The 25,706-nt window shown below is 49.8% G+C and overlaps 1 protein-coding gene across 12 annotated transcripts in view; it reads left to right on the forward strand.

The window, feature by feature from the left end:
- Nucleotides 1–25,706, forward strand: part of TRERF1 (transcriptional regulating factor 1) — a 223,564-nt gene that overhangs the window by 133,585 nt on the left and 64,273 nt on the right. For all 12 annotated transcript variants that reach the window (XM_066359412.1, XM_066359413.1, XM_066359411.1 and 9 more), the window contains exon 4: nucleotides 20,226–20,340. The gene's annotated coding sequence lies outside the window, so the exon portion shown is untranslated. The remainder of the gene's footprint in view (nucleotides 1–20,225; nucleotides 20,341–25,706) is intronic.

The raw sequence follows: 25,706 nt of genomic DNA on the forward strand, positions 1-25,706 counted from the left end.
CTGCTTGCTTCTCCAAGGGCCACCCCAGGGCACACGGTCCCTGCCACTCGGGCGGCGTCTGCGTGCGCCCACCACCTGGCCCGCCTGGCTCCCGTGTTGGACCCCGAAGGCTTTTAAGTGGGTGATGCTGAGGCCTGGTCTCTTATCCTCTTTGGAGCCAAGTAGTATGTCATGAATCCCTTTTTTTTTTTTTTTTGAGGTGGGGAACAGCTTTTTATTTTACCAAGAGTATCTCATTGCCTTTCTTTTAAAAAAAAACCCACACAAACATTTGCCACTACCATTTTCATTTTGTCCGCTTAACTTCTCAGCCGCGTGCGTCCTTTCTGCATTGACCCTTCCCTCTAGTTTGACCTGCTTGCTCTCTAGGCCTCCTGCACAACTGCGACCTGGGATTTTCCCACATTGTTCTAGCAGGTTAGTTCGACCTCTTTCTGGACCTCAGATCTTTTCTTTGGGTCCATGCAGTTTCTTCAGAGAAGAAAATTCCTTTCTTTTGCTTAGTGGAGGACACACCTGGCCGCCCTGAGCGACCTGTGGAGGCCTCCATGTGTGACTCGGAGTTTACAGGACCCCCGTCCAGCCTCGCAGCGGCTGCCCGCCTCCCGTTGCCCAGGCCCCTCTCGGCCACGTGCCCGCGGCCATTCCGTGGGCTGAGGGGCTCCCGTATCCAAGCCCATCTAGGCTCGGGCTTCACGAGCAGCGTCTCAGTTCTGATCCTCTGCAGTCTGTTTCTTTTCCGTAAACTTGTTTCCATCTCTTTCCCAGTAGCCCTCACCTGTTTCCTTTGCTGTTTGAAATTATGTCTTTAAAAAAAATTACTTCACTTTAGGCCTGACCCGTGGTGGCGCAGGGGATAAAGCGTTGACCTGGAATGCTGAGGTCGCCGGTTCAAAACCCTGGGCTTGCCTGGTCACGGCTCAGACAGGAAGCAACTACATCAGAGTTGATGCTTCCCACTCCTCCCTGCCCCTTTCTCTCTCTCTCTTTCTCCTTTCTTAAAAATGAATAAAAGAAATTTATCCCACTCTCATCTTTGTGCTGATATGTCCAGATGAAGAGGATATGAAAGTTACTTTGTTCTCTATCTTTAATAGGTTGCTCTCATGAATTGATCTCAACTCTTCTTGAACCTGTTTTAAATTTTTGCTTACATCACTTCAAGACCTAACAGACTAAACTCTCCCTCCTCTAAAGTAAGGACTTGTTGATCGTAGATTTACCTTATTCAGGGTTTAGGAGAAACTCCTTATTATGGATAATATTACATGCCTATCCAATCCTCTTCAATCGGACTTTTTAAAAAACGATAAAATTTAGATCTTGTATTAACATTGTTAAGGCAATGTTAGCTGCCACAATCATCACCTGGTTTGGGGGGTTAAACATGACAGAAGTCATTTCTGGCTCTCATAATAAATGCAGGTGTCAGTCAAATGTGCCCAGCATCCTCCACCAGATAATTTAGGGACCTGGGCACCTTCCATCTGTGACTCTGCTATGCCCTGGAGGATACATTCTTTCGGGGTAAATGTCACACTCACGGAGAGGGGGGAAAAAATCTCACATTATCACACATAGATCGTCAATATACATATGGTACCTAAATAGATAGACAGTGTGTCTTTGCTCTGAAAAATTTCCTGGAGAAAGGAGACTAGGATAAAAGTGTCTAAAAAGGCTTCTTTCAGGAGTAGGAGAAGAGGAGAAACATGACTCCAGGGCCTGAGAGTTCTTTGGGTTTGGGCAGAAGGGACAAAAGGGTGGTGGAAGTTCCCATTTCTTAACCAGTTTGGCCCCAAAATGACACGTGTCCATTGGCCCACATGTCATTGGTGAGAGCTAGTCACGGGGTCCCGCCTTGCTGCAGGAGTTGCTGGGAGGTGGAGTTCTGGCTTCTAAATAAGGGGGAACATGAATTTTGGAGGATGGTGGGCCTGCAAACACAGGGGTCAGCAAACTTGGTCTTAGAGAGCCAGATTGTAATATTTTAGGCTTTTGGGTTATACGGTCTCTGTCACAGCTACTCAGCAGAACCATAGCCCGTATTTCATGTGTTCCAGTAAATCTCTAATTACAGAAACAGGTGGCTGATTGGCCTGCGGGCTGTGGTTGACCGACTTCTTCATATCCCTATACCTGATGGCCGTTCGGAGCTTTTCCATCGTCCACGTTTCCTCTGCTCTTCAGGACCTAACTCGTGTTTTCTCCATCCTCCATGCTTCGCTAGCACCTGGAGCTTCCCCTCAACTGAGGGAGGAGGGTGAGACCCTGTTTTCTTGTGAGAAGAATGGGGTGGGATATCACCCTCAGCCAAGTGAAGTGCAGAGGTCTCAAGTCTAGAGAAAGGGAAGCATTCTGCATGTGACAGCAGACACTAAGTCATTCCCACGTCTGACTCCCCCAGCCACCTGACCTAGCGGGAGACAGTGCCTGGCACATTGCAGCACACACTAAGGAAATGGTGACAATTCCTATATTCTGTGCTCGGGAGTCACTTACCAGTTACCTGCGTTAAGCCTGACTGATGGTGCTGCAGTGGAGAGCATTGACCTGGGATGCTGAGGTCCCAGGTTCAAAAGCCCAGGGTTGCTGGTTTGAGCCCATGGTTGCTGGCTTGAAGCCCAAGGTCGCTGGCTCGAGCAAGGGGCCACTGGCTCGGCTGGAACCCCTTGGTCAAGGCACGTTGAGAAGCAGTCAATGAACAACTAAGGTGCCGCAACTACAACTGATGCTTCTCATCCCTCTCCCTTCATGCCTGTCTGTCTCTTTCTCTCGCTTTAAACAAAAAGGGGGGGGGGGTATCTGCGTTAAGTGAAATAAGTCCTTGGAAGATGTGCTTCTCATAACACTGGGGAATTTAAAGAGGGACAAATACAGGGTGATGGAAAATGATTTGACTTTAGGTGATGGGCACACAGCACAATCAACAGTTCAAATGCTATGAAGAAGTTCACCTTAGACTCTGGCCAGTTGGCTCGGCGGTAGAACGTCAGCCCATTGTGTGGAAGTCCTGGGTTCGATTTCCGGTCAGAGCACACAGGAGAAGCGCCCATCTGTTTCTCCACTTCTCCCCCTCTTGCTTCTCTCTCTATCTCTCTTTCTCTCTTCCCCTCCCCTCCTGCAGCCATGGCTTGATTAGAACAAGTTGGCCCCGGGCGCTGAAGATGGCTCCATGGCTTCTGCCTCAGGTGCTAAAAAATGGCTCCTGCTGCAATGGAGCAGGGGCCCCATGTGGGCAGAGCATTGCCCCCTAATGGGCTTGCCGGATGGATCCTGGTCGGGGTGCATGTGGGAATCTGTCTTTGCCTTCCCTCCTCTCACTTAAAAAAAAAAAGTTTACCTGAAACCTATGTACTTGTATTGATCAGTGTCGCCCCATTAAATTTAACTTCTGAATAAAAAAAAACAACATTGAAGAATATACCATAATATTCAACGGGTTATTACTCAGTGACTAATACTAGTATTTACAAAGAGCTTTTAATAATAGGACAAAATGCTTATGTTAGAAACAGGATACAAAACTATATATACAATATGATCTCAACTATAGTGTCTTAAAAGTTTAGGCAAAAGAAAAAAAGGAAAGAAATATTCTCATAAAGTAACAGGATTATGAATGGTTTTTATTTTTATTTTGTGTATGGTAACTAACATTTTTACAGTGAACATGTTTTAGCGATAGAGAAGAATAAATGGTTTGTTTTTAAGACTAGAGGAAGGGAGGTAGGACTGAGTAAAAGTGTTAGGCTGTTCCCCTCCTGTGCCCACAAGAGCCCGGACTGATAATGGCCCCCAGGAACCCTGCTGGAACAAAGTCACTGGGAGGCAGCCCCTCCTTCCCACCCTCCCCCAAATTAGGAAGGCTGCCCTACGATGCGGCCATGGCCTGCTTTCACTCTGAGGAATTATTCTCATTTCTAAGTGATGAAAACCTCATCTATTGCTAGATTCTGTTTGCAGTGGGGTGAAACCAGCTTCTCCATATGACTTGTCAAGATCATCAGTTGGGGCCCTGGCCAGTTGGCTCAGCGGTAGAGCGTCGGCCTGGCGTGCGGGGGACCCAGGTTCGATTCCCGGCCAGGGCACATAGGAGAAGCGCCCATTTGCTTCTCCACCCCACCCCCCTCCTTCCTCTCTGTCTCTCTCTTCCCCTCCCGCAGCCAAGGCTCCATTGGAGCAAAGATGGCCCGGGCGCTGGGGATGGCTCCTTGGCCTCTGCCCCAGGCGCTAGAGTGGCTCTGGTCGCGGCAGAGCAACCCCCCCGGAGGGGCAGAGCATCGCCCCCTGGTGGGCAGAGCATCACCCCTGGTGGGCGTGCCGGGTGAATCCCGTTGGGTGCATGTGGGAGTCTGTCTGACTGTCTCTCCCCGTTTCCAGCTTCAGAAAAATACAAAAAAAAAAAAAAAAAAAGATCATCAGTTGGGTGAAGAGGGACGTGCTTGGGTTAACTGCATGGCAGAGTCATCGGTCATCTGGGCCACTTCCCCGGATCATGGACCTACTTGACTTTGGGGAGGAATGAAGTCCCGTGTGACCTGAAGCGCTGCCTGTGTTCGCCAGCAGGGAGGAGACCTGACGTCCGGGTGCCTTCCGCCCCGCAGAGCAGAGAACAAGCCGTTCTGTAGTAGTGACCCAATTCCAGATCACGCTGGAGCGCGCCTTCTTTCCCGGGCCCCTCCTGGTTCCTCGTTTTCCTCTTCCAGGTACTATGTCACCGGGATGGTGGTCCTCCCTCTCCTGCCCCCATGTCACACACCCTCCGGAGTCCTTCCTCTTCAACCCATGGTGGTTTCTCCTGGTCATTTCATTTTGAGTCCTGGGCTGTCCGCACACTGACCTCACGCTGCGCTGTCCCCGCCTGTGACAGTCTCCGGCCCTTTGCCCTTTCTCTGTAACAGAGCGGCTCCTCTCCCCCCCACCCAGGGCCCTGCCCTCACTCTTCAGGGACATCAGTTGCTTGAAAACATCGCTCAGTGTCATCTGTCTGCTTGCACCTAGCCTCCGTGGCCTCCTCTCATTCAGACTCCTTTTCTCTGCTGCAGGACCTCCCTCTTAGCTCCAGATTAGACTGGTGCGACCTTGCCGCAGCTTCTTGGTCCCCTACCTGACTCCTGTGCTGTGAGGACCGGCCCTAGCGTCCTCCCTCCTCTCCGCACGCATACCCCGGGCCGGGAAGGGACGATGTGTGAGGCTGCCGGGCACAGGCATTGATTGGTTAGTCCGCGCTTGGTCTTCTGTGCACACAGACGTCTCGTCGTGTCACGTAAGGCCCACCCACAGCACAGCTTCTCATCCTCGGCATGCTGACGTACGGAGGCGGATGAGTCCGTGCTGAGGGGCTGCTCAGCAGCATCCCTGCCCTCTACCCACCAGATGCTGATAGCGCTTCCCCAGTGGTGACCACCAGATATGCCTCCAGACACTGTGCAATGCCTTCTGGAGGGCAGAGCCACCCCAGGTCAGGAGCCACTGCCCTGCGTCATGGGAGCCCCCTCCCACCACGCTGCCTCTGTCTCGCCCACTGGGCACCTGCCACGTGCACCCTCCTCCCCGCCACAGGGCCTTTGCTCTTGCTGCCCCCGTCGCTTTGAGTAGTCTCTTCTCAGATCTCTCCTGTTGTAGGTCTCAGCTCAGCCGACACCGCCTTACTTACCAAGGCCTCTCCTCAGTGTCCTATGTGAACAGCCTGGTTGCTTCGTCCTATTATGTTTCTCTGTGGTATTCATTTTAAAATCACTTTTAGAATCTCGCTGGCCTCGTTTGCTAGTGCTTTCCCCCTCGTCCTCCCTGTTGCAGCCACGCCGTCCTCCTTATTCTGCAGCCACATCGGGCCTGTGCAGTGAGGGCCTCTGGGCCTTGGTCCGTGCTGTTCCCTCTGCCCGGACGCTTTTCCCCCGGATCGACCCACGGTTCCCTCACCTTCAGGTCGCTTTCCCGATGCCACCTCCTCAGAGAGGCCTTCTTTGACTACTGCTACTCATTTCATTCTTTATTTTAGTCCAGATATCTATAATTATTTAACATACTATGAGTTTAATTACTTACTTTATTTTCTGTTCCTGCCTATGAAAATGAAAGCCCCACATGGGCAGGGAGTACTGTCTCCCCTGTTCACCGCTGTACGCCAGTCACATAGACCAGTGCCTACCACGTAGCAGACACTCAACAGCTCTGTTTTGGAGGCATGAGCTCTGTTTTGCAAGGCTTAGTAGTGTCTGTGTCCTAACTTACCTGTGGACATTTGAAGGCTAGGGTGAGGTTGGCTTCTTGTTGTGAAGCCAGAAACGTAATGTTTTCATGAATAGAGGTGTTTGCAAAGCACTCTGGCACTAGGCAGAGTTCTGACTTTAGCTGTGACTTATATTTACCACGGCTTGGTTGTGGTTTTTATTTCCTAATAGGTACATGCGCCTGTCTAAATGTAGTTTTTACTTTGTTCTTAATTATAAATATAAGCCACAAGGGGTAGGGGTTGGGACCGCTACTATCGCGGCTTCCTATAAAGGGCCGTGTTTAATGAGCGCTAAATAAAAGCCCTATGGCCACACCTCTGTCTGTCCCCTGTGACCCAGGGTCTTTTTATTTCTCACCTCTCCCTACTCTTATCTTGTTCCTTTGCTTTTCCTCTTACTACGGGGCTCTCCTCGTTGTCTCAAAATCCCGCCCTGGCCTCCAGGACCCCTAAGGACTCCCATTTTCCCGAACGCGAGTGGAAGGGAGCCAGCAGCACCTCCCCTCTGGGAGCCCGGGGAGCCCTGGATATGACCAGGTGAGCCCCCAGAGCCACATCCTGGGTAGCTTGACACTGTGAAGTCCACGGTCTCCTAGGGAAGCCCACCGCGTATGCCACCGGGGATCTGGCCAGCCCTGCCCGCCCGCTCCTGGGGACTCTTTCTCTCATGGTGACAGTCACGGTGCCAGCAATCCCGCGCCTGGGGCTTGGTGGAGGCTCTTGGGGCTTCAAGAGAACTCCCTGTCACAGGGGAGATATCTGGGAGAGGGCACAAGCAAGCCCCCCGAATCCTGGGGTCTATACCGGTGGGGGGATCAGATTAAAAGGAGACAGATGCAGAGGGCTGGGTGGGAGAGTCAGAGGGCACAGGAGACTCCCTGCCCATCTATGTCATCACCCCGAGGAGCAGGAGAGCAGCGGGCTCGGCAAGGGTTTCTGGCTGCTTGTCATGTGACGAGAACTGATGTGAACGACACTTGCCTCCTCTGCTTCCTGCCTGCTTTTACATGCTTTGTATATGTCTTGAATAATGTGAATACAGGAGCCTCAGACTTGGAGTTATTTTTACAAGGGCTCCTCTCCGCTTCCGATGACTCAGAGCTGGAGGCTCCTCTGGAAGCTGTTCCTCGGGAGGCGCTGGAGAGATGCTGGGGCCAGGGCGGGCGGGCGAGCTGGGGCCCGGCGTGGGTGTCCTGATCCCCGACCCGTCCCGACCCGTCCCGGGCTCCTCTTCTCCGGGAGCCGGGTCCCCTGGAGAGATGCTGTGCCCTGGGCGGGTGGGCTGGGGCCAGGCGTGGGTGTCCTGGTCCCCGACCTGTCCCGACCCGTCCCAGGCTCCTCTTCTCTGGGAGCCGGGTCCCCTGGAGAGATAGATGCTGTGCCCTGGGCGGGTGGGCTGGGGCCAGGCGTGGGTGTCCTGGTCCCCGCCCCGCCCCGGGCTCCTCTTCTCCGGGAGCCGGGTCCCCTGGAGAGATGCTGTGCCCTGGGCGGGCGGGCTGGGGCCAGGCGTGGGTGTCCTGGTCCCCGACCCGTCCCGGGTGTCCTGGTCCCCGCCCCGCCCCGGGCACCTCTTCTCCGGGAGCCGGGTCCCCTGGAGAGATGCTGTGCCCTGGGCGGGCGGGCTGGGGCCAGGCGTGGGTGTCCTGGTCCCCGACCCGTCCCGGGTGTCCTGGTCCCCGACCCGCCCCGGGCACCTCTTCTCCGGGAGCCGGGTCCCCTGGAGGGATGACGTGGGGGCCACAGGGAAGGCCTTGCTGAAGGCAGCCCTGCCTTTTTCTCACCATTGTTTCCCACTCCAGCAGAAAGGACCAGGCCGGTCTGGAGAGGAACAGAGGTCACTGTCCCCAGGGTGAATGCTGCAGGGGGAGAGAAGCTTGTGGGCCCCGGGTGTAGGCGGCTAGTGGCTCCGGTCCGCAGGCATAAAATCCATCTGGCCAATGGTCACCATGCCCTGTGCCCGCTGCCCAGATGCTCTTGGGGAGTCAGGGCTGCCTTTTACTCTGTTTCATCCAAACACCACGCCCGACACTAAGATCCAATAAAGGTGTGTCGAACGGATGAATTCTTGACAGGTAATGCTGAACTTCTTGGGCAGGAAGACAGCACAGACCTACGTGCCCGTGGGCGATGGTGCATCCCGCACCTGCCCCAGGAAACGCGTGCACCCAGCTTCCGCTCGTGGACCTGAAGTTGGCAGCACAGGCACTGCCCAGTGTGACTCCTCATAAGCACTCTGAGTGACAGGGCTCCTGTTTCCATTTTCCAGAGGAGCGGGGAGACGGGGTGGCATACCCAGTGCTGTGCCCTTAGGAAGAGGCACGGCTGGTTTATTGTGCCCTGAATCTCCTCACCCCATGGCTGTTTCCCTGACGTGGCTGTGTCACCCTTGAAAGTTCGGAGACCGCAGAAGTAGAGGCTTCCCTGGTTTTGGAAAAGACTCCACGCCTTTCTCATTTACAGCTGCAGGGCCATTCTTCTGAGAGAACCAGGCCTGTCCCTCCGGCTCTGCTGGTAGCGGGAGAGCTGGGTCTCATCCACCCACTGCCCAAAACCCTTGTCGGAATTGTGATGGGACTGCCCTCTCCGACTCCTCTTCCCTGATGGCTTTGGAGGAAGGGGAACAGTTGGGTAGTATTTACTTTTTCCTCCTGCATATCTACCCAAGCCACCACCTCCCTTTCCTTCTCTGTCTTCTTTCAGGTCACACAGTCCCCAACTTAAAACCCAAGTTGGTGGTTTGGGACCCAGAATGCATTTTTCTATAGAAGTAACTTGAACTTGATGCGTGGTCTACCCGTGACACATCTGAGATTACAATATTAATAACATTGGCCAAGTGGAGAACTAATATTAATATTAATGGTTTCATTAATTAATTCATTCGTAATTAGTCATAACCGTCTCTTGCCTAGATTAGTCTGGCCCTTTCTCTACTCTTGTCCTCCTGGAGTTTGTTTTCCATGAGAAAAGTTCATCAGGCCCATCTGTCCTCTGCTCAGAAGCGTGGGTGGCGCCCTGTCCCCACTGCCTGCACCGTTGACCTCTCTGCCAGCCCTCCCCCTCTGCCAGTCTCCTTTCACCAAAGGACCTGGCACCCATGTTCCCTCTGCCTGGAGTCCGCTCACCCCCTTGAATGACCTGGTTCCACCTCAATTCATTCAGGTCTCTTCTTAGATGTCACCTCTTTAGGTGACCTTCCCTGGTCACTCTTCAGATAGGTGACCTCAGATACCTGCCCCCCATCACTCGTCGGTTTCTTACCCTGCTGTAGTTTTTCTTGATAACGCTTATCACACCCACCATTACGCTGCTGGTGTACGTGGTCACGTGCGTGCTGTCGGCCGCCTCCACAGGGACAGGGACCCGGATTCTTTTATCTGCCTCCAGCACCACAGCGTACCTGACCCGTAGTAAGTGCTCAGTAAGTGGTAGCTCCACCTAACCAACAGGCAGACCGGTTTCCTGTGGAACTTATCGCACGTTCCAAACAACAGGGGAAAATGAAGGCCTTTCCCGGCCCTTGGGAGTTGAAGTGTGGGGACTTCGCTTTAGTTAGGAGTTTATAGATTATTTTAGAAACCAGAACTTCTTATTCTGTCTTCCTGGCAAAAGTATAGACATCTGTTGGATTAGAGGTTCTGAACTGGGCAAAGGAAGGGGGCAGGGTGCTTTGATCTCAGGGGCCTCCTGCCTGTGTTTTATTTACTGAGAGTGACTGTTTGCTTGAGCACCCTATAGCAGGGTTCTCACCTTCACACTACTGACATTGTGGACCAGAAAATTCTTTGTTGTGGGACTCCACTGTGCATGACAGGATGTTTAGCAGCATTTCTGGCCATTACCCATTAGATACCAATAGAAACCCCCCAGCTATGACAACCAAAAACAAGTCTCTCCATTGCCACTGTCCCTGGAGAGGCACAGTCCCCCCATATTGAGAATTACTCCGAGTTCTATATGCTGGAAGCTCTACACAACAAAAAATAATTCCTACCCTGCTTTGGAGCTTGTGGCTGGTGGCTCCCCTGTTATAGGACACCTGAGCTTCAGAGAGACAGAACCACTCACCACGTAATGTACACATGAGTGTCAGAGTCAGACTCAGCAAACCTCGGGTAAGGACTGAGTCTGCATTTCTAGTAAATTCCCAAGGGATACTGAGGGTCGTGCTTGGAGTAAGAGGATCTAAGTCTCCAGCAAAGAGCTTTTTACACATAGATGCAGTCGTCGCTCGCCATGTGGCAGTTCACTTTTCGCCGTCTCACTGTGTCACAGATTTTTAAATTGTATATATCTAATTTTGTATTGCTGATTTTTCACTATATCACGGGATTTTGCGATATATCAGTATTTTTATGTTTGTTATTTTAATTATTTTTGCAGTAAAATAAGCATTTTCTAGCCTAAAAAATGAAAACAGTATAAAATATTAATTAGAACATATTAGAAAAATATTAAACCATAATCATCTTCATCATTCAAGTTGTATATTCACTGGTGACTACCCATATGTTGTTAAAATTACGTAAGTTTAATAAGAGTGTAGAGAGTGTATAAGAGCATAGAAGTGTTTATAAGAGTTTGGGAAAGGTTAACAACAGCGTGGGAAAGGTGTATAGGAGTGTGGGGAGGGTTTATAAAGCCTTAAAATATATATAAATGATAAAATAAATATAAGGTCGCTACTTGGCAGATTTGCGCCTATTGCGGGGGGTTCTGGAACCTAACCCCCGCCGTAGACAAGGGACCACTGTGTAAACACAACAGTGACATTTCTGCCACCTGGAAAACTTTGTTGAAGAACACAGTGGGTAAGTGTAGGGTGATGGGGACAATGTGGTCTGTGGAATTAGACCGATAATGGTTCAAATCCATTTTAATCAGCTGTGTGGCCAGGGTAACTTGCTGACCCTGGCTGAGCCTCGGGCTCCTCATCTCTGAAACAAAACCGCCTCTTTCTTACCCTGCGTTGTGGTTCTGAGATACTGTATTTGCAAACGCCAAGCCCAGTGCCTGCCTGGCACATACTCAACCCTCAGGAAATAACCGCAAGTCACCTAAAGTAAAGGCATTGTTTTCACAATCAACCCTGCCCTGTAGGTCATGCTGCGGACCCCCCATGTCAGAGTCACCCAGCTGTTCTTTGGAAAAAGCAGGTCCTTGGGCCCGGCCCATACCTACTCAGTCAAAATCCCTCATGGTGGGGCGCAGGAAGGTGGTTTTGGGGTTTTTGGGTTTGGGGGGGTTTGCGAGTGAGAGAGGGACAGGAAGGGAGAGAGATGAGAAACATTGATTCGTAGTTGCTTCACTTTAGTTCATTGATTGATTGAGACAGACAGACAGACTGACGGGGAAGGGAGAGAGATGAGAAGCATCAACTCGAAGTTGCTTCAGTTTACTTGTTCATTGATTTTGTTCCTCATGTGCCTTGACTGGGGGGCTCCAGGCAAGCCAGTGACCCCTTGCTTAAGCCAGTGACCCTGTGCTCAAGCTGGATGAGCCTGCACTCAAGCCAGCAACCTCGGGGTTTTGAACCTGGGACCTCAACGTCCCAGGTCAACGCTCTGTCCACTGCGACACCACTGGTCAGGTGCTTTTTTTTTTAATGTAAAATTTTATAACATAAACCATTGACCATTTCAAAGTCTGTAAGTCCGTGGCAAATACTTAGTGCATTCACAATGTGGACCATCACCTCTGTCCCCTTCCAAAGCATTTCCATCACCCCAAAAGGACATTTCGTCCCTATTAAGCAGCCGCTCCCATCCTCCCCTCCCCCCGCCCCTGGCAGTGCTGATCTGCTTGCCGTCCCTATGGACTTACTATTCAGGGTGTTTTCAGATTAAAAAGAATCACAGATAGGTGATCTTTTGTGTCTGACTTCTTTTTCACTTAACATAATGTTTTCCAGGGTCATGCATGCTGTATGTAGCACGTGTCGATACTTCATTCCTTTTCAAGGCTGAGTAATATTCCATTGTGTGAATAAGCTAGATTTGTTTATTGATTAGTCAGTTGGCAGATATTTGGGTCATTTTTACTTCTGTGGCTATTATGAATAGAACTGCTTCGAAAGAAGAACTTTGTGAACATTCATAAATAAGTTTTTTGTTTTGTTTTTGAGTACCCATTTTTAATTATTTTGGCTATTACTTAGGAGTAAAATTATTGGGTCATATAGTCATTCTATGTTTAAGGTTTTGAGGACCCGCTAACACTGTTTTCCAATGTGGCCGCTCTATTTTATCTTCCTACCAGCAATGCATAAGGTTTCTAACTTCTCCACATCCTCACAACACTTGGTTTTTGTTTTTGGGTTTTTTTCATTATTATGGCTGAGCTAGTGGGTGCAAAGGGAAGCTTCATTCTTAGTTCCCTGAGTGGTCCCTATGGACGTGAACGTCTCTGGTTGAAGGAGTGCTCACCTGCAGTGAATTAAGTGACCGTCTGTTTGCACAGGGTCATGGGACCCCATTGAACAGTGCTTTGGTTTTGCTTGGGAAACCATCAGAAATTGGAGTTATTAGTTTGTGTGCTGTGTCAGAGGTTGGATATTTTTTCCTTTATCTTACCTTAGTCCAGTGGTTCTCAACCTTTCTAATGCCGTTGACCCCGCAATACATTTCCTCATGTTGCGGTGACCCCAAACCAAAAAATAATTTGGGTGGCTACTTCTATGATTCGGAATGTAAATACCTGATATACATTATGTATTCTCATTGCTTTAGGCGCCCCCTGTGTTTTGGTCATTGGACCCCTGCCGGGGTCATGACCCACAGGTTGAGAACAGCTGCTTTATTCCATTCAGGCTGCTATAATGAAAGACCACAGTCTGGGTGGCTTATAAGCAACAGAAATTTGAAATTTATTTCTTACAGTTCTGGAGGGTGGGAGGTCCACAGTCATAACCAGCATGGTCATGTTGTGGTAAGCGTTTCCTTTCGGGGCCACAGCCAGCGTGCCTCTGGCTGTCCTCACTTGGTAAGAGGGGCTAGGGTGCTAGCTGGGGACTCTTTTACAAAAGCATTAATTTTTATTTATTTATTTTTATTTTATTTTAGTGAAGTGAGAGGCAGGGAGGCAGAGAGACAGACTCCTGCATGTGCCCGACCAGGATCCACCCGCAAGCCCCCTACTGGGTGATGCTCTGCCCATCTGTTGCCGCTGCTCCATTGCTTGGCAACTGAGCCATCTCAGCGTTTGAGGAGAGGCCATGGAGCCATCCTCAAGGCCAACTTGCTCGAATCATTTTAGCCATGGCTGTGGGAGGGGAAGGGAGAGGGGGAAGGGTAGAGAAGCAGACGGTCACTTTTCCTGTGTGCCCTGACCGAGAATTGAACCTGGGACCTTCACACACTGGGCGGATGCTCTACCACTGAGCCAACCAGCTAAGGCCTAAAAGCATTAATTTTATTCATGAGGGCTCCACCCTCGTGATCTAAGCACCTCCCAATGGGCCCATTTCCGAACACCTTCACTTCTGGGGGTTAGGATTTCAACATATGAATTCTGGGGCAGGGACTCAGACATTCAGCCCATAGCACTTACTGCCTGTGCTTTAGTAAGGGAAACTCAGTGGGTGGGGGCAGTTTGCTCTCTCCTTGCCCTAGAAAGGCCAGATCAGCTCAGGTGACAGATCCCCATGAATAACCCACCTGTCCCCATGAATGACCCCCCACCCAGTGCCCCATAGGCAAGTTTCTGCAAAGCACCCACCTATGGTTGGGGGGGCCTGGCCTGGAGTGCCCTTTCTCAGCATGAACTGGCTTTGAACTCTTTCGGTTTTAATAAAATTTATTGTGAAGTTTTGCATTCTAATGCATAGCATAGCTGGGCCTGGTTTAAATTTTTTTTTTTTAATAAGTGATTTCACCGCAAACATTTAAGTATTTCAGGAACATGTCAGGTTAATAATAATCCTGTGGCCCTGAGAATAAAGGTGATAAACCAGGGTCAGTGGACAGAGGAGTGTGGGGGAGGGGCCGTAGGAGGAGCATGTAATGAAAGGAGTAGTATTTCTCTCTTAACAATGGAGAGCTTGTTTCCCTCATCCGGAATTTCCTCAAATTGAATCTCTGGGGTGGAAGAGAACATTTAACTTATACATTGTATCCACGCAAGCAAAGGGAGCAAGGCCCTGCTGTAACTCCGTGGGGCACTTGAAGATTGCTTTGGGACAGGCGCCCAGCAGCACCCACAGCCTCCTTGAGTCAGCGGTTCTTAGCCTTGGCCACATGTTACAACCACCTGGCAAGCTTTAAACACTTATTTAATAGGTTTGCGGTAAAACCCAGGCATCTTATGTTTTTTAAATCTCCCTCCGTGATTTTGATATGCAATCAGGATTGAGAACTGCTCTGCTAGCCCATGGGACATAATGTGAAAAAATCAGACATTGCGCATGCCCTAGTAGGGCTTCCAGTCTGAGAACACCAACTTGTTCAGCACATAATTAATTAATTGCCACTGTGATAAGTGCTGCTGTACATTTAAATTCCTGAAGGGTCAAGGAAGTCTCACTGAGGCTATATAACCTGAAAGCTCACTAGACATTAATGAGGGATCTGCCTAGGAGAAGAGCATCCCAGTTAGAGGGACTGGCATGTGCAAAGGCCCTGGGGTAGGAAAGAGCTAAGAGTGTGTGAAGACCTAAAAGTCTAGCTGAGTGGAGCTGCAAGCAAGGGAAGGAGAGGCCCGAGGAGGATGCAGAGTGGATGGTGGCCTGCCATCCGTTCTCAGCCTGTGGTGAGTCCATCTGATGTGCTCTCAATGCGTGAGCTGCTCTGATGTTGATGTGAATGGTCCAGCTTCTGTGTTCTGAAAAAACCAACTGCCAAAAGGCCTGATTCAGTGGTCTGCCTCTATCTCGTGATGGTCTGGGCAGGAACCCTCTCCTCCAGTACATGAAAATTATTCTTTGTCCAACTTCCATGTGGTGGAAATGAGGCAGCAACAGAAGAGAAGAGAGATTTAGAGAGGAGGTGGGAGTTTCCCCCACATCTAAAAAGGCTTTCAGGCCTCCCTGGCTGTAGGGGGAGTGTGTCTCACTTGAAAATGAGGTCTTATTCCATGTCACTGTCGTCTCTACATAGGAGAACTCACAGGACAGAGTGGTTGGCCCCAGTGACTGGAGTCCCAGGCTTCTGGTTGCACTGATTACTCTCCTGCTCCCCCTCCTTGTGGTCCTTCTCTCCTCCGCCTCTTCTCCTGCTTTTGAAAATCTGTGCCAAATTCTAATGTATTGAATTTGTGCGTGGCATGGGGAATTCTTCACATTTCATTTGGTCCTGCTGCCCATTTCAGAAGTTCCACAGTTTACATCCTGTGTCCCTTCTGACCCTTGGCTGTACCCTCTCCCTTTCCCAGTGACCTGTGAGCTGTTCTTTTCCTGTCAAATGCCCTGTGGCCGAGGAGAACGCTTCCTCTTTGGTTTGGGCCTCCTGACACCCACTGGAAGTGTTCCTCTCTGTATATTCATGTTTTTCTCCCCAAGACTCTTAAATCTTCATTTCCCCCTAAACTCTAAAACAGTGTGAAGGCAGCACTGATCACCACCAGTGTGCAGAAGGGAAACTGAGGCCCAGACAGTAGTGTTGGGCGGTGGGAAGACTCTGGCCTTCCCGGGTGGCTTGTCGGCTGTGGGCCCTCAGGGCTGCGTCCTCTCTGGTCATGGTGGGGAAGAGATAAGATATCCACCCCGGCTCTGCAGTCCCCGGGATCACCGGTTGGCTCAGCGGTGGAGCGTCGGCCTGGCATGCGGGGGACCCGGGTTCGATTCCCGGCCAGGGCACATAGGAGAGGTGCCCATTTGCTTCTCCACCCCCCCCCCTTCCTCTCTGTCTCTCTTCCCCTCCCGCAGCCAAGGCTCCATTGGAGCAAAGATGGCCCGGGCGCTGGGGATGGCTCCTTGGCCTCTGCCCCAGGTGCTGGAGTGGCTCTGGTTGCGGCAGAGCGTCGCCCCGGAGGGGCAGAGCATCGCCCCCTGGTGGGCGTGCCGCGTGGATCCCGGTCGGGCGCATGCGGGAGTCTGTCTGACTGTCTCTCCCCGTTTCCAGCTTCACATAAGGTTGAAAAAAAAAAAGAAAAAGATATCCATCCCGTCAGATTCAGGGGATCCACATTCCAGCTCTGCCGCTCGGGTTTGGACTTCATGTTCCTCGCTTGTAAATGGTGGGACCAGGAGTGACTCCATGGATTGCTTTGACTCTGTGCAGTCAGGACTAAGGACTGCTCTGCTAGCCCCTGGGACACAAAGGTGACAAAAGCAGACATTGCCCCTGCTGTGGTAGGGCCTGGAGCTGTCTGGGAGGCCCCAGCACCGGCCTGGCCTATAGGAAGCCTTCAGGACGCGTGGCTGTCCCATCACTGCCACCATCTGGGACTCGGCTGTTTGTCCCAGGGAACCCCAGCCATTCACGGTGGAGTTGGAACTAGAACCCAGCTCTGCTGGCTGCTGGGCCATCCCTGGGGGGACCTACCCATGAGCCTCTGGTGGTGGCATCTGAGTTCCTTTGGGGAGGTTGAGCCAGGGGACGATGAGGTGTGACTCAGGGAGGGGCAGCTTTGGTGCAGAATGGGACGTCCAGCAGGGGACTCTGAAGGTCACACACCAAGAAATGGTGAGTCTTCAGGACCCTGTGTCCTTGCAAAGCTGCCCTGCAGCCCCGGTACTGGCTGGGACATCATTGCATGGTCTCCACTCACTGGTGTGAGGTGACAGTAGTGCGGCCACTTATCCAGGGCCTGCTGGGAGCCAGGCAGCGTGCTCGTGTGGGACCTGTGTGCTTGCTGCAGTCCCCGGGATCACGGCGGCAGCGAAGGCACTGCTAATCCCGTTTTACAGAAGAATGGCCACTGAGGGGCGGGGTCAGGTTTAAACCCAGGTCTGCTTGGCCCCGAGCTCATGTTCTGCGCATTAAATCATATGACCTTCTGTCAAGTAACATTCATCACGATGCTTTTCCAGCAATAATTTTAATAATAGAATGCTGGTCCACATCCCAAAAGCCACATTCGTCGTCAGTCTATACTAGCATTGACCAGCCAGTTTTTACCACTGGCCAAATTGGATTGAGCAGTGTCACCACGGTTGAAGACAACACAGATGTTCCAAAACTTGTTATAAAATGGGAAGGAAGGCAAGGTGGCCTCTGTTTGGGATGCCTTGTGCCAGCCTAAGGTGAGGGAGAATTTAGCAGATTCGCACCTTACCTTCCTGGCATCGTCTTTGGCACTTTTTGAAAAACCCTCACATCTTTAATGCTTTCCCTGAAGACGACAGGGATGCAAGCATGGTGGGAGGTCAAGTCCCATCTGACCCTATCACAGCCTCCTTTCATAGCTAGAACGGGCCATGCTTCTCGTCGCAGGACCTTTGCACAGGCTCTTCATTGTGACGGCAACACCGTCTCCATCTTTTCTCTGCTGGCCTCCCTGTTCTGTGTTGCTAGTTTATTCTTGGGGCTCAGATTCAAGGTTGACTCCTTAGGAAAGACCACTGGCCCTTTTCCATGTTAGATCTACCACCCTGTCGTATGCTATTCTAACAGTAGCCAAACTTTTTTTAGAACCTATCACTATTATAGTTGGTTATTTTTAATCTGTTAATGTTGGTTTCCCCTACTAGATTGTAAACTCCGTGAAGGCAGGAGCCACATTGGTCTTGACTGTTGTATGCTCAGCGCCTTGCACTTGGCTGGGACACCGTAGGGAGTCAGTCACCATTGGATGGACAAATGGTTGGTTGGATAGGCAGATTGAGCTAGTTACCTTCTTTTCCTTTCCCTTAATTCCAGACACCAGACTCTTCTTAGCAGGGGTGGGAAATTGTAATTACCTGTTTATGTGTCTCGCTTGGGCCTCCTTGAAAAATAACTCATCTGGAGAATCTTGACGTCTAGCCCAGCACCTGACAGACAAGTGGATGGTCAATAAAAGATGACCAAGTGGTTGGCTCAACCTAACGCTTGCCCTTGTGACTTGTCCCAAGGACTCGCGCTGCTGTGAGGAGTCCTGGAGAGTTACTTTCCCATGCTGAGAGTGAGGACAGCACGTGTGTCCTTCCTCTTCCAGGGAAGCTGAGGGAACTCCATGCCTGCTCCCCACCCCATGCCGTGGTCTGCTGTTCCAGCTGCCACTCACTATATTGATTTATTTGTCCATAAATAGTTATTTCCATAACCTTCTCCTCTCTTGCTCAGAGGTAATCATATACAATCTCTGTAACATCACAGACACGGCTTCAAAAGCGTTCTGTTGCTATAGGAATGTTTACGATGTGCTTATCACTAGAATTTCATGAGCAACAAACTCCCAAATTGCAGATGATTTAGCATTTGAAGCAGGGAGTGAAAGTGTATGTGTGTTTGCATTTTTTTTTAAAAAAAATGACTTTGAAAAGAATTTTTCTTCTGCGGAGTTATCTTCTTGTAAAGTTTAAAATAAGAACTACTTAAAAGCTGAGAGCTTAGAGGAATGAGCACTTTCTCTTAAACACTCAAAAATGGGTGAAAATGACTTGTAATCTTTCCCTCAAGTATTAAGGTACTAGGCACTTAAAGGCTTTTTTTGGAGCTGGCTGTCACAGACAAAGGATTTCTCAATTTAAAAAAAAAAAAAAAACCAACACGATTTTTATAGAATTAAACAGTAGGAATGAACACCAGCAGCCCTCTTGACACTCTGGGAAGGATTTATTTTCTGAAATGTCCCAGTTCATTTTAGTAGCTGACATTTTGTGCTTCCCGTTCGGGGCTGGGGTGTCATAGGATTGGAAGTGCAAGATGGAGCAAGACAGGGCCCCAGGCACAACTCTGACCAGGTTCCCGGAGCCTCCTGCTCCTGTGACCCCAACCCACTGCCTTTGTCCGGTCCCCTCAAAGGCACACTTCCCCAGAAAGTCCCCGCGCAGTTCTCCCTCCTGGAGAGAGACTCGCTGAACTCAGAGGCAGATTAAGGTCGGTGTGAGGCTCCGGGCTCAGAAGAAAATATTGGGCTCCTTAAAAAAAAGAGACAGGGAAAATAAAAATACATGTTAACCATATTTTTAAATAAATAAAAAATATTACATACTATTCATGTTAAAATTGCACATATGAAACCAAACCTGGTGTCATTAGAGAAAAGTGTCAGGTTGGGATTTTGCGGGGCCCTGCAGACGTCGGGGCCCAGGGCGCACGCCTGGTGCGCCTGCCTTTAAATCCGCCTCTGGCTGAATTCTTTTGAATGGTAGTCCAGAGGGTCAAGTTGACATGATTTTTGATTCCCAGCCACTCTCTCTGAACCAAGAACTCAGCCAGGCATCCTGGGAAAGTTGCACTCTCTATATAAACCTTGACTGTTAGTAAGTAATGCTGTCTAACTGTGGTTCGTGGAATGGGGCTGGGCCGCGCACTTGACCGGTCCGCGGCGTAAGGAATGGACCCTGAGAGTAAGCGCTTGAAAACTTTCCTACTGATGTAACAGGGTCATCGGTTGAACCCAAGAATTAAAAAGTAGGCTTGTACTTCGTATGAGTATTTTTTTCCGTTTTCTCTTCCTAGTGGTTGGTTCATTTTGATTATATTTTACGAACGTGTTCCTTTGTGATGGATTGGAAATGAAAGACAGCCGGTCCTTCGTCACTAATAGAGCAGCCCTGTGCTGTGGCCCCTGCTGGCTCCCAGTGGGGCAGGGAGGCTGTGGAACGAATGTGGGGAAATCACAGCACTTACCCCGCTATGTTGTGATGGAACACATCTCTCTCGCTCGCTAGACAGTTTCTCGGGAGCAGGGACTGCGTCCGGTTCATCTTTGTGGCCTCGTTCCTGAGGGCCCTGCCTGGCACGTTGGAGGGTGCGGGAGATGTCTGTCCATCCGGCTTGGGGCTGCCCGCTCCCCGGTGACATGAGAGGGGGTGAGGCCGGCCCAGGGCTTCTGGACAGTGTCCTCCACAGGCTGGGTGGCATGCGTGATGAAGAAGTGACCCTCGCTTCTCCTTTTCCCACAGAACCAGGCCTCCGTTCCCCACCTGCCCAGCAGCATGAGAGCAGCATGACCGGCCGGCCACAGGAGAAGCCCTTAGAGCCAGGCCCCCAACTCAACCATCGGCTGCCGAGGTCAAGGTGAGCTTGCTTGCCTTCTCCTGGAAGGTTTAGGCACGTTCGTTTTCACGTGTTCTGCATGCTTTTGTGATCCCGTACCATGTGCTAGGAAAATGGGGTGTCCTGGGGCATGCATGGGTAGACGTTCAAGCAGGTGTCTCCCTGACGGCAAAATGTGCTCACTTTGGTTACTGGAGAGGCTGATGGTAGAGCAGGTAGGACCCTGACTAGAGTTTCTGGGGACTGTAGCTCTCGTTAGTCTTCCCTGACCTCCTGACAGGACCTTGAGCAGGTCTTTTAGGGACTAGGGACTGAGGGAATTTGGAGTGAAGGAGTCTCTGGAATGAAATGGCATTGTAGCCTGACCAAGTAGTGGCACAGTGGATAGAGCGGTGGCCTGGGACACTGAAGACCTAGGTTTGAAACCCCAAGGTTGCTGGTTTGAGTGCAGGCTTATCTGGCTTGAGCGCAGACTCACCGTCTGAAGCCTAAAGGTCGCTGGCTTGAGCAAGGGGTCACTGGCTCGGCTGGAGCTCCCTCTCCCTAGTCAAAGCACATCAATGAACAACTAAAGGGACAAACTGCAAACTGAGGCTTCTCATCTCTCTCCCTTCCTGCCTGCCTACCTGCCTGTCTGTCACTTGAAGAAGAAAAAAAAGATGGCATTGGAAGGGCGGTCAGTTCGTGGTCTGGGACTCCTAGGACATTCTGGACAGAAACTCCTGTCCCATGCAGGATTGTAAGAGGCCTTAGAGAATTAGTAGCCAATTCCAAGCCAATGTTGCACAGTGAATTGTTAGAAAATTCTTCCTAACATTGGGGCAAATTTATTTTTCCAAATTATAAGGGAAGGTTTAGAGGGAGAGAGATATACACCTTAAGTGAAGAACGAGGGAGGAGAAGTATGGGGGTGCTCTGGTAAGTAGAGAGAGCCCCCGGGACAAATTCTTTCTCTCCAGTGTCTGTCCTTCTCTGCTCTGCCATGTGGAACCACAAAGACTGGCTGTCAGAGCCTCTTCCATGTGACTCTTTCTTCAGATTTGAAGATGGTTCTCATGACTACTTTCCTCTTCTGTGTGGATTCTCCCTGGAGGCTGGTGCCACTCACCTCGTCCTCTTGTTGTCCTCCATGTTGGAAAGGACTTCAAGAGCTGCAATGGTGCCCTTAACCTGTGCTATTCTCAACAGAGACTCCTCTGTGTGCTACTCATTAAGATAGCTGGTACTCAGACAACATCATTTCGTTCCACACCATTCCGGTAGAACCCTGATGAGAAGCCACTGGAACTTAACTCTTGTTTATTATTAATTAGCCTTTAGTAAAATTGGTTTTGCTTTGCATCTTTTCATTTAAAGTCATAGAACCTATTGATGAGGGTACGTGAGGACTTGCCGTACGTATTCAGGGCCTCCTTTGTGGCTATCACTGTGCGAGACTCTATACATCAGTGAACAAGAAAGACAAAGTCTCTTTTTTTATTTTAAAGACAAAATAGGTCTGGAGCCTTACAGAGTTTGAAATGAACATTAAACTACTTCTGTGTGTCCCTTTTTAATATTGTTTCCATTTTTTTTTTCCTTAAATGTTCCATGAATGAAAGGAATGTGTATTCTCTAAGTATTGGATATAATTTTCTATATATGAGCATCAAAATGAGGTGGTACACTGTACTTTTCAAATCATCTGTAATGTGTTCTTTCTCTTTTTGTCTCCTTAATCAGTCAGTTATTAAGAGAAATGTGTTAAAGATCTCCCAGGGGATTTGTCAATTTCTCCTTGCAGTACTGAAAATTTTGCTTTATATATTTTAATATATATATATTGAGTACACAAATGTTTAGACTAGGTATATCTTATTGATGAATTGGGATTCATTTCTACCATCTTTATATATTTTCCAGTTTTTCTGCTTCTTTTTATTGATTTTAGCCAGAGAGAAAGGGAGAGAGAAAATGAGACAAAAAAACATCCATTCATTCCCTGACCGGGGATCGAACCAGCAACCTCTGTGCTTCAGGCCGACGCAGTGACCAATAGAGCTCTCCGACCAGGGCTCTGCTTCTTCTTTCTGGTTGAAGTGTTTTCGCCTCTCATTCTGTTTTCCATCCGTTTATTTAGCGTTATGTGCTCTGTATCTTTTCTTTCAGTAGTTACCCAGCTATTTCAACAGGCAGACTTAACAAAGTCTGAAATCAATCAGCGTATCTTCCTCCCGAACATGAACCGTGGACTGATTTAATTCTAACCATTGTGTTTGCCTGCAATCTTGTTTTCTTTTTACAGGTTAGGCATCGTTGTTTTATGCAGTGTTTGTATAGATTTACCCACGTTCTTCTCGATATCTTTTCTCACTATTCTTTCAAGAATCTGAGATCATTTTCCTTCTTCCTAATATAGTAAATCTTTTAGCATTATCCTTTAGTGCAAGGCTATTGGTAGTCAAGTCTTAAGGCTTTTTCTCTTGTGGTTCGATTTGGTTTTGGTTTTTGCTAGCTTGAAGATTTCTTATTTTGCTCTCAGTTTTGAAAGGTATTTTACTGGGTGTGTTCTCTTAGCTCACTGGAGCCTTGAATCCACTGCTCCTGGCTCCGAGTGTTGTGGTTGAAAAATGGGCTGTCAGTCTACTTGCTCTTCCTTCACACATGACCTGGCATGTCTCTCTGGCTATATTAATGATATTGTTGTTTTCTTTGGTGTTCTGCAGCTTCATGGTCATGTAACTTGGTGTAACTTTCTCTGTCTTTATTCTGCTTGGGGTTTGGTGGGATCCCTCGAGCTGAAGCTGGGTGCCTTTCAACAATCCTGGAACCTCCTTTCTGTTCTAGTATCTCCTTGCAGAATGCCAGTTAGGCTTGTGGTGTAGACCAGGGGTCCCCAAACTTTTTACACAGGGGGCCAGTTCACTGTCCCTCAGACCGTTGGAGGGCCGGACTATAAAAAAAAACTATGAACAAATCCCTATGCACACTGCACATATCTTATTTTAAAGTAAAAAAAAAAAACGGGAACAAATACAATATTTAAAATAAAGAACAAGTAAATTTAAATCAACAAACTGACCAGTATTTCAATGGGAACTATGCTCCTCTCACTGACCACCAATGAAAGAGGTGCCCCTTCCGGAAGTGCGGTGGAGGCCGGATAAATGGCCTCAGGGGGCCGAATGCGGCCCGCGGGCCGTAGTTTGGGGACCCCTGGTGTAGACCTTCTTCTCCTTTTATTCTCTGTACCTTCTAACCTCTTTCCATGTTTTTAATCTCTGTCTCTCTGTGAACTCGGAATAGTCTCTTCAAATCTGTCTTCCATTTAAACTAATGTACTCTGTGCCTCTATCCCTCCGTTGAATTTTTCCTTGTCGTGCCTTTATTGATCGTTGCTAGAAGTTCCGGTCCATTATTTTTTCAAATCTGTTTGGTGAGTTTCTGCTCTCTTATTTCTTGTCCATATGCAATTTTTTTTCTCTGTTCCTTTAATACACTGAAGTGGCTGTTCAGAAGTTGTAGGATTTCACGTCTGGTCGTTCCAGGATCTGACACCCTCGCAGGTCCGACTCCGCCTGGTGTCTTCTGTGAGCTGTTCATTCCCGCTGCAGCTTTATTTTGAGAATTACTGGAGGTGCAGGATGACATTGCGTTTTCCAGAGAGGGTTTGCATTAAGTTCTGCTAGTTGTCTGGGGCACGACCAATCAGAAATCACTTTAATGTTCTACCTAAGGCTTCTTCTGGCTACTGAAGTAGCCGGAGTGCAAGCTGCAAACCTGCGTGAGGTCCGGCGTCGGGCATCGAACATTCAGGAAAGTTCTCCGCAGCCCAAAGCCAGGTGTCCTTGCAGTGCCCTTCCGTGTCGGGCTTCTGTTTCTCATTCACTGAGGGAGGAGCAGCCTTTCGGAGTCCCAGCTTTACGGAGGGCCTGGGCCTTCTCTCCCGTTTCCTAAACCCTGAGTAGCTCCCGTGGGAAAGTTAGACTATCTGGGGTTCAGCGGGAACCCTCAGGGCAAAAGCCAGCTTTGCTGCTCGATTACCTATGGGGTTCCTGCTTTTGGTTTGTTTTTGGTCTTTGAAGAACCCTTCCATTTGTACCAGCTCAGCAATGTGTGCACAATTCTTATACAGTATCTTAAGTTTTAGCCAGCATGTTGGCTGCTTCAGTTGGGAAGGTCAAGTAGGGCTGAAAGGCATGTCTTCTTCATTCTCCACCATGGCCCTGTGGGGCAGGAATGACTATTTCTTGTTCACAGAAGAGGGAGCCAAGGCTTAGAGAGGACACGTAACTGGCTACCATCACAGGGCTTGCAGGTGACAGGCCAGGAAGAAGTATGTCCCTTTCCTCTGTCCCCTTTTCCCTCCTTCCCTTTCCCCAGGATAACTTTGACCAATTTTTGGAGAATTCGCTTTATGCTCACAAAGGATATGACTCCCTACCAGAACACTTTAAATAGTTGGACAGCTTTGTAAAATTTGTTTATGAATCTATTGTTTATCTTCCTTGAGAGAGGAAATGGCTTCTGCATATTTTGTGGCTTGTGTCTCTGGCGGTCACCAGCGCTTTCCTGCTGCATTCCCGCTCTGCAGAGGCCGCCTGGCCCCGCAGCCGGACCCCGCGTGCCCTCCTCCAGAGCCCTTCTTCTTGTTCTCTTGCTACTACTCACTCCTCTCCCTCCTCCTTCCCTGCGCCCCTCCCCCAAGGGTCCCGTCTGCTCTTGGCGTTTCTGTCTCGTGGTGGCACACCTTCCATCCGAGAAGAGGCCTCCGCGCCTCCTGATGAGACTGGGGCTCAGGGAGAAAGAGCTGGGTTTGAATCTAGCTCTGCCACTCCCTAGCTCACATCTGTGTGGGGAAAACAGACAGAGCTATTCAAGGACACAATGAGACGACGAGCTTGGAGAACTGGAGGTGCTTGGCCCGCGGTGGTTAATATTGTCATGACAGAGAGCAGACCCCTGCGAGGCCCGGGCTTCTGTTCGGTGATGCTTTCACGTTTGGTGCATGAAACAGGGTAAGAATGGAGGCAGGAGTCTGGGGTCAGAGTGGGATTCCCAGCCTCCCTGTTATGTTCTTCAAACTGGGGTGTCTTTAAAAATAATGTGAGGGAAAACAGGACACACTGGTCTGTCCAGAGTTTGGATGGGTTCTAGAAATGCGGTGCCCCAGCACCTCGGCCCTCCCTTTGAAGGCCCCTCTGTCGTGGAGCCATGAGGGGGCTGGCACCTCCTGACACCGCTAGTCCCTGGGGAGTTTCCCTGGTGGAGCCCCCAGGTCAAGGGGTGGCACAGCCGCTCCGCTGGACACGGCTGGCAGGGGCGGGAGGGGTGGGCTTCACTGTGCATTTGACTTTCACTCTTGTGGCTGCTGTGACACCTTATTTCACACACTCCCTTCTAGTAAG

The sequence above is a fragment of the Saccopteryx leptura genome, chromosome 1 (assembly GCF_036850995.1).
Source record: "Saccopteryx leptura isolate mSacLep1 chromosome 1, mSacLep1_pri_phased_curated, whole genome shotgun sequence".
Lineage (NCBI taxonomy): Eukaryota > Metazoa > Chordata > Mammalia > Chiroptera > Emballonuridae > Saccopteryx > Saccopteryx leptura.